Genomic DNA, 13978 nt, shown 5'->3' on the forward strand with positions numbered 1-13978 from the left:
ACTGTTCATTACTAAAATGCTCTAATTGAGCTGTTAGAATGTCAGAAACAAGCTTTCTGAGCTGAAAACTGCATTTTGTGACAAAGTGAATCAGTGGATGATGAGAATGTCAGTTTTGACAAAGAACACTGTTCATTACTAAAATGCTCTAATTGAGTTGTTAGAATGTCAGAAACAAGCTTTCTGAGCTGAGAACTGCATTTTGTGACAAAAAGCATCAGTGGATGATGAGAATGTCAGTTTTGACAAAGAACACTGTTCATTACTAAAATGCTCTAATTGAGCTGTTAGAATGTCAGAAACAAGCTTTCTGAGCTGAAAACTGCATTTTGTGACAAAAAGCATCAGTGGATGATGAGAATGTCAGTTTTGACAAAGAACACTGATCATTACTAAAATGCTCCAATTGAGTTGTTAGAATGTCAGAAACAAGCTTTCTGAGCTGAGAACTGCATTTTGTGACATAGTTCATCAGTGGATGATGAGAATGTCAGTTTTGACAAAGAACACTGTTCATTACTGAAATGCTCCAATTGAGCTGTTAGAATGTCAGAAACAAGCTTTCTGAGCTGAAAACTGCATTTTGTGACAAAAGGCATCCGTGGATGATGAGAATGTCAGTTTTGACAAAGAACACTGTTCATTACTAAAATGCTCTAATTGAGCTGTTAAAATATCAGAAACAAGCTTTCTGAGCTGAAAACTGCATTTTGTGACAAAAAGCATCAGTGGATGATGAGAATGTCAGTTTTGACAAAGAACACTGATCATTACTAAAATGCTCCAATTGAGCTGTTAGAATGTCAGAAACAAGCATTCTGAGCTGAGAACTGCATTTTGTGACATAGTTCATCAGTGGATGATGAGAATGTCAGTTTTGACAAAGAACACTGTTCATTACTAAAATGCTCTAATTGAGCTGTTAGAATGTCAGAAACAAGCTTTCTGAGCTGAAAACTGCATTTTGTGACAAAGTGAATCAGTGGATGATGAGAATGTCAGTTTTGACAAAGAACACTGTTCATTACTAAAATGCTCTAATTGAGCTGTTAGAATGTCAGAAACAAGCTTTCTGAGCTGAGAACTGCATTTTGTGACATAGTTCATCAGTGGATGATGAGAATGTCAGTTTTGACAAAGAACACTGTTCATTACTAAAATGCTCTAATTGAGCTGTTAGAATGTCAGAAACAAGCTTTCTGAGCTGAGAACTGCATTTTGTGACATAGTTCATCAGTGGATGATGAGAATGTCAGTTTTGACAAAGAACACTGTTCATTACTAAAATGCTCTAATTGAGCTGTTAGAATGTCAGAAACAAGCTTTCTGAGCTGAAAACTGCATTTTGTGACAAAGTGAATCAGTGGATGATGAGAATGTCAGTTTTGACAAAGAACACTGTTCATTACTAAAATGCTCTAATTGAGTTGTTAGAATGTCAGAAACAAGCTTTCTGAGCTGAGAACTGCATTTTGTGACAAAAAGCATCAGTGGATGATGAGAATGTCAGTTTTGACAAAGAACACTGTTCATTACTAAAATGCTCTAACTGAGCTGTTAGAATGTCAGAAACAAGCTTTCTGAGCTGAAAACTGCATTTTGTGACAAAAAGCATCAGTGGATGATGAGAATGTCAGTTTTGACAAAGAACACTGATCATTACTAAAATGCTCCAATTGAGTTGTTAGAATGTCAGAAACAAGCTTTCTGAGCTGAGAACTGCATTTTGTGACATAGTTCATCAGTGGATGATGAGAATGTCAGTTTCTGACAAAGAACACTGTTCATTACTGAAATGCTCCAATTGAGCTGTTAGAATGTCAGAAACAAGCTTTCTGAGCTGAAAACTGCATTTTGTGACAAAAGGCATCCGTGGATGATGAGAATGTCAGTTTTGACAAAGAACACTGTTCATTACTAAAATGCTCTAATTGAGCTGTTAGAATGTCAGAAACAAGCTTTCTGAGCTGAAAACTGCATTTTGTGACAAAATGAATCAGTGGATGATGAGAATGTCAGTTTTGACAAAGAACACTTATCATCACTAAAATGCTCCAATTGAGCTGTTAGAATGTCAGAAACAAGCTTTCTGAGCTGAGAACTGTATTTTGTGACATAGTTCATCAGTGGATGATGAGAATGTCAGTTTTGACAAAGAACATTGTTCATTACTAAAATGCTCTAATTGAGCTGTTAGAATGTCAGAAACAAGCTTTCTGAGCTGAAAACTGCATTTTGTGACTAAAATGAATCAGTGGATGATGAGAATGTCAGTTTTGACAAAGAACACTGATCATCACTAAAATGCTCCAATTGAGCTGTTAGAATGTCAGAAACAAGCTTTCTGAGCTGAGAACTGCATTTTGTGACATAGTTCATCAGTGGATGATGAGAATGTCAGTTTTGACAAAGAACACTGTTCATTACTAAAATGCTCTAATTGAGCTGTTAGAATGTCAGAAACAAGCTTTCTGAGCTGAGAACTGCATTTTGTGACATAGTTCATCAGTGGATGATGAGAATGTCAGTTTTGACAAAGAACACTGTTCATTACTAAAATGCTCTAATTGAGCTGTTAGAATGTCAGAAACAAGCTTTCTGAGCTGAGAATGGCATTTTGTGACAAAGTGAATCAGTGGATGATGAGAATGTCACTTTTGACAAAGAACACTGATCATTGCTAAAATGCTCTAATTGAGCTGTTAGAATGTCAGAAACAAGCTTTCTGAACTGAGAACTGCATTTTGTGACATAGTGCATCAGTGGATGATGAGAATGTCAGTTTTGACAAAGAACACTGTTCATTACTAAATTGCTCTAATTGAGCTGTTAGAATGTCAGAAACAAGCTTTCTGAGCTGAGAACTGCATTTTGTGACATAGTGCATCAGTGGATGATGAGAATGTCAGTTTTGACAAAGAACACTGTTCATTACTAAAATGCTCTAATTGAGCTGTTAGAATGTCAGAAACAAGCTTTCTGAGCTGAGAATGGCATTTTGTGACAAAGTGAATCAGTGGATGATGAGAATGTCACTTTTGACAAAGAACACCGATCATTGCTAAAATGCTCTAATTGAGCTGTTAGAATGTCAGAAACAAGCTTTCTGAGCTGAGAACTGCATTTTGTGACATAGTGCATCAGTGGATGATGAGAATGTCAGTTTTGACAAAGAACACTGTTCATTACTAAATTGCTCTAATTGAGCTGTTAGAATGTCAGAAACAAGCTTTCTGAGCTGAGAACTGCATTTTGTGACAAAAAGCATCAGTGGATGATGAGAATGTCAGTTTTGACAAAGAACACTGTTCATTACTAAAATGCTCTAATTGAGCTGTTAGAATGTCAGAAACAAGCTTTCTGAGCTGAAAACTGCATTTTGTGACAAAAAGCATCAGTGGATGATGAGAATGTCAGTTTTGACAAAGAACACTGATCATTACTAAAATGCTCCAATTGAGTTGTTAGAATGTCAGAAACAAGCTTTCTGAGCTGAGAACTGCATTTTGTGACATAGTTCATCAGTGGATGATGAGAATGTCAGTTTTGACAAAGAAGTTGTTAGAATGTCAGAAACAAGCTTTCTGAGCTGAAAACTGCATTTTGTGACAAAATGAATCAGTGGATGATGAGAATGTCAGTTTTGACAAAGAACACTTATCATCACTTAAATGCTCCAATTGAGCTGTTAGAATGTCAGAAACAAGCTTTCTGAGCTGAGAACTGCATTTTGTGACATAGTTCATCAGTGGATGATGAGAATGTCAGTTTTGACAAAGAACACTGTTCATTACTAAAATGCTCTAATTGAGCCGTTAGAATGTCAGAAACAAGCTTTCTGAGCTGAGAACTGCATTTTGTGACATAGTTCATCAGTGGATGATGAGAATGTCACTTTTGACAAAGAACACTGATCATTACTAAAATGCTCTAATTGAGCTGTTAGAATGTCAGAAACAAGCTTTCTGAGCTGAGAACTGCATTTTGTGACAAAGTGAATCAGTGGATGATGAGAATGTCACTTTTGACAAAGAACACTGATCATTGCTAAAATGCTCTAATTGAGCTGTTAGAATGTCAGAAACAAGCTTTCTGAGCTGAGAACTGCATTTTGTGACATAGTGCATCAGTGGATGATGAGAATGTCAGTTTTGACAAAGAACACTGTTCATTACTAAAAATGCTCTAATTGAGCTGTTAGAATGTCAGAAACAAGCTTTCTGAGCTGAGAACTGCATTTTGTGACAAAAAGCATCAGTGGATGATGAGAATGTCAGTTTTGACAAAGAACACTGTTCATTACTAAAATGCTCTAATTGAGCTGTTAGAATGTCAGAAACAAGCTTTCTGAGCTGAAAACTGCATTTTGTGACAAAAAGCATCAGTGGATGATGAGAATGTCAGTTTTGACAAAGAACACTGATCATTACTAAAATGCTCCAATTGAGTTGTTAGAATGTCAGAAACAAGCTTTCTGAGCTGAGAACTGCATTTTGTGACATAGTTCATCAGTGGATGATGAGAATGTCAGTTTTGACAAAGAACACTGTTCATTACTGAAATGCTCCAATTGAGCTGTTAGAATGTCAGAAACAAGCTTTCTGAGCTGAAAACTGCATTTTGTGACAAAAGGCATCCGTGGATGATGAGAATGTCAGTTTTGACAAAGAACACTGTTCATTACTAAAATGCTCTAATTGAGCTGTTAGAATGTCAGAAACAAGCTTTCTGAGCTGAAAACTGCATTTTGTGACAAAATGAATCAGTGGATGATGAGAATGTCAGTTTTGACAAAGAACACTGATCATCACTAAAATGCTCCAATTGAGCTGTTAGAATGTCAGAAACAAGCTTTCTGAGCTGAGAACTGCATTTTGTGACATAGTTCATCAGTGGATGATGAGAATGTCAGTTTTGACAAAGAACACTGTTCATTACTAAAATGCTCTAATTGAGCTGTTAGAATGTCAGAAACAAGCTTTCTGAGCTGAGAACTGCATTTTGTGACATAGTTCATCAGTGGATGATGAGAATGTCACTTTTGACAAAGAACACTGTTCATTACTAAAATGCTCTAATTGAGCTGTTAGAATGTCAGAAACAAGCTTTCTGAGCTGAGAACTGCATTTTGTGACAAAGTGAATCAGTGGATGATGAGAATGTCACTTTTGACAAAGAACACTGATCATTACTAAAATGCTCTAATTGAGCTGTTAGAATGTCAGAAACAAGCTTTCTGAGCATAAAACTGCATTTTGTGACAAAGTGCATCAGTGGATGATGAGAATGTCAGTTTTGACAAAGAACACTGTTCATTACTAAAATGCTCTAATTGAGCTGTTAAAATATCAGAAACAAGCTTTCTGAGCTGAAAACTGCATTTTGTGACAAAAAGCATCAGTGGATGATGAGAATGTCAGTTTTGACAAAGAACACTGATCATTACTAAAATGCTCCAATTGAGCTGTTAGAATGTCAGAAACAAGCATTCTGAGCTGAGAACTGCATTTTGTGACATAGTTCATCAGTGGATGATGAGAATGTCAGTTTTGACAAAGAACATTGTTCATTACTAAAATGCTCTAATTGAGCTGTTAGAATGTCAGAAACAAGCTTTCTGAGCTGAAAACTGCATTTTGTGACAAAGTGAATCAGTGGATGATGAGAATGTCAGTTTTGACAAAGAACACTGTTCATTACTAAAATGCTCTAATTGAGCTGTTAGAATGTCAGAAACAAGCTTTCTGAGCTGAGAACTGCATTTTGTGACATAGTTCATCAGTGGATGATGAGAATGTCAGTTTTGACAAAGAACACTGATCATTACTAAAATGCTCTAATTGAGTTGTTAGAATGTCAGAAACAAGCTTTCTGAGCTGAGAACTGCATTTTGTGACATAGTTCATCAGTGGATGATGAGAATGTCAGTTTTGACAAAGAACACTGTTCATTACTAAAATGCTCTAATTGAGCTGTTAGAATGTCAGAAACAAGCTTTCTGAGCTGAGAACTGCATTTTGTGACATAGTTCATCAGTGGATGATGAGAATGTCAGTTTTGACAAAGAACACTGTTCATTACTAAAATGCTCTAAATGAGCTGTTAGAATGTCAGAAACAAGCTTTCTGAGCTGAGAATGGCATTTTTTTGACAAAGTGAATCAGTGGATGATGAGAATGTCACTTTTGACAAAGAACACTGATCATTGCTAAAATGCTCTAATTGAGCTGTTAGAATGTCAGAAACAAGCTTTCTGAGCTGAGAACTGCATTTTGTGACATAGTGCATCAGTGGATGATGAGAATGTCAGTTTTGACAAAGAACACTGTTCATTACTAAAATGCTCTAATTGAGCTGTTAGAATGTCAGAAACAAGCTTTCTGAGCTGAGAACTGCATTTTGTGACAAAGTTCATCAGTGGATGATGAGAATGTCAGTTTTGACAAAGAACACTGATCATTACTAAAATGCTCCAATTGAGCTGTTAGAATGTCAGAAACAAGCTTTCTGAGCTGAGAACTGCATTTTGTGACATAGTTCATCAGTGGATGATGAGAATGTCAGTTTTGACAAAGAACACTGTTCATTACTAAAATGCTCTAATTGAGCTGTTAGAATGTCAGAAACAAGCTTTCTGAGCTGAGAACTGCATTTTGTGACAAAAAGCATCAGTGGATGATGAGAATGTCAGTTTTGACAAAGAACACTGATCATTACTAAAATGCTCTAATTGAGCTGTTAGAATGTCAGAAACAAGCTTTCTGAGCTGAAAACTGCATTTTGTGACAAAGTGAATCAGTGGATGATGAGAATGTCAGTTTTGACAAAGAACACTGTTCATTACTGAAATGTTCCAATTGAGCTGTTAGAATGTCAGAAACAAGCTTTCTGAGCTGAGAAATGCATTTTGTGACATAGTTCATCAGTGGATGATGAGAATGTCACTTTTGACAAAGAACACTGATCATTACTAAAATGCTCTAATTGAGCTGTTAGAATGTCAGAAACAAGCTTTCTGAGCTGAGAACTGCATTTTGTGACATAGTGCATCAGTGGATGATGAGAATGTCAGTTTTGACAAAGAACACTGTTCATTACTAAAATGCTCTAATTGAGCTGTTAGAATGTCAGAAACAAGCTTTCTGAGCTGAGAACTGCATTTTGTGACAAAAAGCATCAGTGGATGATGAGAATGTCAGTTTTGACAAAGAACACTGTTCATTACTAAAATGCTCTAATTGAGCTGTTAGAATGTCAGAAACAAGCTTTCTGAGCTGAAAACTGCATTTTGTGACAAAAAGCATCAGTGGATGATGAGAATGTCAGTTTTGACAAAGAACACTGATCATTACTAAAATGCTCCAATTGAGTTGTTAGAATGTCAGAAACAAGCTTTCTGAGCTGAGAACTGCATTTTGTGACATAGTTCATCAGTGGATGATGAGAATGTCAGTTTTGACAAAGAACACTGTTCATTACTGAAATGCTCCAATTGAGCTGTTAGAATGTCAGAAACAAGCTTTCTGAGCTGAAAACTGCATTTTGTGACAAAAGGCATCCGTGGATGATGAGAATGTCAGTTTTGACAAAGAACACTGTTCATTACTAAAATGCTCTAATTGAGCTGTTAGAATGTCAGAAACAAGCTTTCTGAGCTGAAAACTGCATTTTGTGACAAAATGAATCAGTGGATGATGAGAATGTCAGTTTTGACAAAGAACACTGATCATCACTAAAATGCTCCAATTGAGCTGTTAGAATGTCAGAAACAAGCTTTCTGAGCTGAGAACTGCATTTTGTGACATAGTTCATCAGTGGATGATGAGAATGTCAGTTTTGACAAAGAACACTGTTCATTACTAAAATGCTCTAATTGAGCTGTTAGAATGTCAGAAACAAGCTTTCTGAGCTGAAAACTGCATTTTGTGACAAAATGAATCAGTGGATGATGAGAATGTCAGTTTTGACAAAGAACACTGATCATCACTAAAATGCTCCAATTGAGCTGTTAGAATGTCAGAAACAAGCTTTCTGAGCTGAGAACTGCATTTTGTGACATAGTTCATCAGTGGATGATGAGAATGTCAGTTTTGACAAAGAACACTGTTCATTACTGAAATGCTCCAATTGAGCTGTTAGAATGTCAGAAACAAGCTTTCTGAGCTGAAAACTGCATTTTGTGACAAAAGGCAGCCGTGGATGATGAGAATGTCAGTTTTGACAAAGAACTCTGTTCATTACTAAAATGCTCTAATTGAGCTGTTAGAATGTCAGAAACAAGCTTTCTGAGCTGAAAACTGCATTTTGTGACAAAATGAATCAGTGGATGATGAGAATGTCAGTTTTGACAAAGAACACTTATCATCACTAAAATGCTCCAATTGAGCTGTTAGAATGTCAGAAACAAGCTTTCTGAGCTGAGAACTGCATTTTGTGACATAGTTCATCAGTGGATGATGAGAATGTCACTTTTGACAAAGAACACTGATCATTACTAAAATGCTCTAATTGAGCTGTTAGAATGTCAGAAACAAGCTTTCTGAGCTGAGAACTGCATTTTGTGACAAAGTGAATCAGTGGATGATGAGAATGTCACTTTTGACAAAGAACACTGATCATTGCTAAAATGCTCTAATTGAGCTGTTAGAATGTCAGAAACAAGCTTTCTGAGCTGAGAACTGCATTTTGTGACATAGTGCATCAGTGGATGATGAGAATGTCAGTTTTGACAAAGAACACTGTTCATTACTAAAATGCTCTAATTGAGCTGTTAGAATGTCAGAAACAAGCTTTCTGAGCTGAGAATGGCATTTTGTGACAAAGTGAATCAGTGGATGATGAGAATGTCACTTTTGACAAAGAACACTGATCATTACTGAAATGCTCCAATTGAGCTGTTAGAATGTCAGAAACAAGCTTTCTGAGCTGAGAAATGCATTTTGTGACATAGTTCATCAGTGGATGATGAGAATGTCAGTTTTGACAAAGAACACTGTTCATTACTAAAATGCTCTAATTGAGCTGTTAGAATGTCAGAAACAAGCTTTCTGAGCTGAAAACTGCATTTTGTGACAAAATGAATCAGTGGATGATGAGAATGTCAGTTTTGACAAAGAACACTGATCATCACTAAAATGCTCCAATTGAGCTGTTAGAATGTCAGAAACAAGCTTTCTGAGCTGAGAACTGCATTTTGTGACATAGTTCATCAGTGGATGATGAGAATGTCAGTTTTGACAAAGAACACTGTTCATTACTAAAATGCTCTAATTGAGCTGTTAGAATGTCAGAAACAAGCTTTCTGAGCTGAAAACTGCATTTTGTGACAAAATGAATCAGTGGATGATGAGAATGTCAGTTTTGACAAAGAACACTTATCATCACTAAAATGCTCCAATTGAGCTGTTAGAATGTCAGAAACAAGCTTTCTGAGCTGAGAACTGCATTTTGTGACATAGTTCATCAGTGGATGATGAGAATGTCAGTTTTGACAAAGAACACTGTTCATTACTAAAATGCTCTAATTGAGCTGTTAGAATGTCAGAAACAAGCTTTCTGAGCTGAGAACTGCATTTTGTGACATAGTTCATCAGTGGATGATGAGAATGTCACTTTTGACAAAGAACACTGATCATTACTAAAATGCTCTAATTGAGCTGTTAGAATGTCAGAAACAAGCTTTCTGAGCTGAGAACTGCATTTTGTGACAAAGTGAATCAGTGGATGATGAGAATGTCACTTTTGACAAAGAACACTGATCATTGCTAAAATGCTCTAATTGAGCTGTTAGAATGTCAGAAACAAGCTTTCTGAGCTGAGAACTGCATTTTGTGACATAGTGCATCAGTGGATGATGAGAATGTCAGTTTTGACAAAGAACACTGTTCATTACTAAAATGCTCTAATTGAGCTGTTAGAATGTCAGAAACAAGCTTTCTGAGCTGAGAATGGCATTTTGTGACAAAGTGAATCAGTGGATGATGAGAATGTCACTTTTGACAAAGAACACTGATCATTACTGAAATGCTCCAATTGAGCTGTTAGAATGTCAGAAACAAGCTTTCTGAGCTGAGAAATGCATTTTGTGACATAGTTCATCAGTGGATGATGAGAATGTCAGTTTTGACAAAGAACACTGTTCATTACTAAAATGCTCTAATTGAGCTGTTAGAATGTCAGAAACAAGCTTTCTGAGCTGAAAACTGCATTTTGTGACAAAATGAATCAGTGGATGATGAGAATGTCAGTTTTGACAAAGAACACTGATCATCACTAAAATGCTCCAATTGAGCTGTTAGAATGTCAGAAACAAGCTTTCTGAGCTGAGAACTGCATTTTGTGACATAGTTCATCAGTGGATGATGAGAATGTCAGTTTTGACAAAGAACACTGTTCATTACTAAAATGCTCTAATTGAGCTGTTAGAATGTCAGAAACAAGCTTTCTGAGCTGAGAACTGCATTTTGTGACATAGTTCATCAGTGGATGATGAGAATGTCAGTTTTGACAAAGAACACTGTTCATTACTAAAATGCTCTAATTGAGCTGTTAGAATGTCAGAAACAAGCTTTCTGAGCTGAAAACTGCATTTTGTGACAAAATGAATCAGTGGATGATGAGAATGTCAGTTTTGACAAAGAACACTTATCATCACTAAAATGCTCCAATTGAGCTGTTAGAATGTCAGAAACAAGCTTTCTGAGCTGAGAACTGCATTTTGTGACATAGTGCATCAGTGGATGATGAGAATGTCAGTTTTGACAAAGAACACTGTTCATTACTAAAATGCTCTAATTGAGCTGTTAGAATGTCAGAAACAAGCTTTCTGAGCTGAAAACTGCATTTTGTGACAAAATGAATCAGTGGATGATGAGAATGTCAGTTTTGACAAAGAACACTTATCATCACTAAAATGCTCCAATTGAGCTGTTAGAATGTCAGAAACAAGCTTTCTGAGCTGAGAACTGCATTTTGTGACATAGTTCATCAGTGGATGATGAGAATGTCAGTTTTGACAAAGAACACTGTTCATTACTAAAATGCTCTAATTGAGCTGTTAGAATGTCAGAAACAAGCTTTCTGAGCTGAGAACTGCATTTTGTGACATAGTTCATCAGTGGATGATGAGAATGTCACTTTTGACAAAGAACACTGATCATTACTAAAATGCTCTAATTGAGCTGTTAGAATGTCAGAAACAAGCTTTCTGAGCTGAGAACTGCATTTTGTGACAAAGTGAATCAGTGGATGATGAGAATGTCACTTTTGACAAAGAACACTGATCATTGCTAAAATGCTCTAATTGAGCTGTTAGAATGTCAGAAACAAGCTTTCTGAGCTGAGAACTGCATTTTGTGACATAGTGCATCAGTGGATGATGAGAATGTCAGTTTTGACAAAGAACACTGTTCATTACTAAAATGCTCTAATTGAGCTGTTAGAATGTCAGAAACAAGCTTTCTGAGCTGAGAATGGCATTTTGTGACAAAGTGAATCAGTGGATGATGAGAATGTCACTTTTGACAAAGAACACTGATCATTACTGAAATGCTCCAATTGAGCTGTTAGAATGTCAGAAACAAGCTTTCTGAGCTGAGAAATGCATTTTGTGACATAGTTCATCAGTGGATGATGAGAATGTCAGTTTTGACAAAGAACACTGTTCATTACTAAAATGCTCTAATTGAGCTGTTAGAATGTCAGAAACAAGCTTTCTGAGCTGAAAACTGCATTTTGTGACAAAATGAATCAGTGGATGATGAGAATGTCAGTTTTGACAAAGAACACTGATCATCACTAAAATGCTCCAATTGAGCTGTTAGAATGTCAGAAACAAGCTTTCTGAGCTGAGAACTGCATTTTGTGACATAGTTCATCAGTGGATGATGAGAATGTCAGTTTTGACAAAGAACACTGTTCATTACTAAAATGCTCTAATTGAGCTGTTAGAATGTCAGAAACAAGCTTTCTGAGCTGAGAACTGCATTTTGTGACATAGTTCATCAGTGGATGATGAGAATGTCAGTTTTGACAAAGAACACTGTTCATTACTAAAATGCTCTAATTGAGCTGTTAGAATGTCAGAAACAAGCTTTCTGAGCTGAAAACTGCATTTTGTGACAAAATGAATCAGTGGATGATGAGAATGTCAGTTTTGACAAAGAACACTTATCATCACTAAAATGCTCCAATTGAGCTGTTAAAATGTCAGAAACAAGCTTTCTGATTTGAGAACTGCATTTTGTGACATAGTTCATCAGTGGATGATGAGAATGTCAGTTTTGACAAAGAACACTGTTCATTACTAAAATGCTCTAATTGAGCTGTTAGAATGTCAGAAACAAGCTTTCTGAGCTGAGAACTGCATTTTGTGACATAGTTCATCAGTGGATGATGAGAATGTCACTTTTGACAAAGAACACTGATCATTGCTAAAATGCTCCAATTGAGCTGTTAGAATGTCAGAAACAAGCATTCTGAGCTGAGAACTGCATTTTGTGACATAGTTCATCAGTGGATGATGAGAATGTCAGTTTTGACAAAGAACACTGTTCATTACTAAAATGCTCTAATTGAGCTGTTAGAATGTCAGAAACAAGCTTTCTGAGCTGAAAACTGCATTTTGTGACAAAGTGAATCAGTGGATGATGAGAATGTCAGTTTTGACAAAGAACACTGTTCATTACTAAAATGCTCTAATTGAGTTGTTAGAATGTCAGAAACAAGCTTTCTGAGCTGAGAACTGCATTTTGTGACAAAAAGCATCAGTGGATGATGAGAATGTCAGTTTTGACAAAGAACACTGTTCATTACTAAAATGCTCTAATTGAGCTGTTAGAATGTCAGAAACAAGCTTTCTGAGCTGAAAACTGCATTTTGTGACAAAAAGCATCAGTGGATGATGAGAATGTCAGTTTTGACAAAGAACACTGATCATTACTAAAATGCTCCAATTGAGTTGTTAGAATGTCAGAAACAAGCTTTCTGAGCTGAGAACTGCATTTTGTGACATAGTTCATCAGTGGATGATGAGAATGTCAGTTTTGACAAAGAACACTGTTCATTACTGAAATGCTCCAATTGAGCTGTTAGAATGTCAGAAACAAGCTTTCTGAGCTGAAAACTGCATTTTGTGACAAAAGGCATCCGTGGATGATGAGAATGTCAGTTTTGACAAAGAACACTGTTCATTACTAAAATGCTCTAATTGAGCTGTTAAAATATCAGAAACAAGCTTTCTGAGCTGAAAACTGCATTTTGTGACAAAAAGCATCAGTGGATGATGAGAATGTCAGTTTTGACAAAGAACACTGATCATTACTAAAATGCTCCAATTGAGCTGTTAGAATGTCAGAAACAAGCATTCTGAGCTGAGAACTGCATTTTGTGACATAGTTCATCAGTGGATGATGAGAATGTCAGTTTTGACAAAGAACACTGTTCATTACTAAAATGCTCTAATTGAGCTGTTAGAATGTCAGAAACAAGCTTTCTGAGCTGAAAACTGCATTTTGTGACAAAGTGAATCAGTGGATGATGAGAATGTCAGTTTTGACAAAGAACACTGTTCATTACTAAAATGCTCTAATTGAGCTGTTAGAATGTCAGAAACAAGCTTTCTGAGCTGAGAACTGCATTTTGTGACATAGTTCATCAGTGGATGATGAGAATGTCAGTTTTGACAAAGAACACTGTTCATTACTAAAATGCTCTAATTGAGCTGTTAGAATGTCAGAAACAAGCTTTCTGAGCTGAAAACTGCATTTTGTGACAAAGTGAATCAGTGGATGATGAGAATGTCAGTTTTGACAAAGAACACTGTTCATTACTAAAATGCTCTAATTGAGTTGTTAGAATGTCAGAAACAAGCTTTCTGAGCTGAGAACTGCATTTTGTGACAAAAAGCATCAGTGGATGATGAGAATGTCAGTTTTGACAAAGAACACTGTTCATTACTAAAATGCTCTAATTGAGCTGT

This window comes from Barbatula barbatula, assembly GCF_947034865.1.
Source record: "Barbatula barbatula genome assembly, chromosome: 20".
NCBI classification, from domain to species: domain Eukaryota; kingdom Metazoa; phylum Chordata; class Actinopteri; order Cypriniformes; family Nemacheilidae; genus Barbatula; species Barbatula barbatula.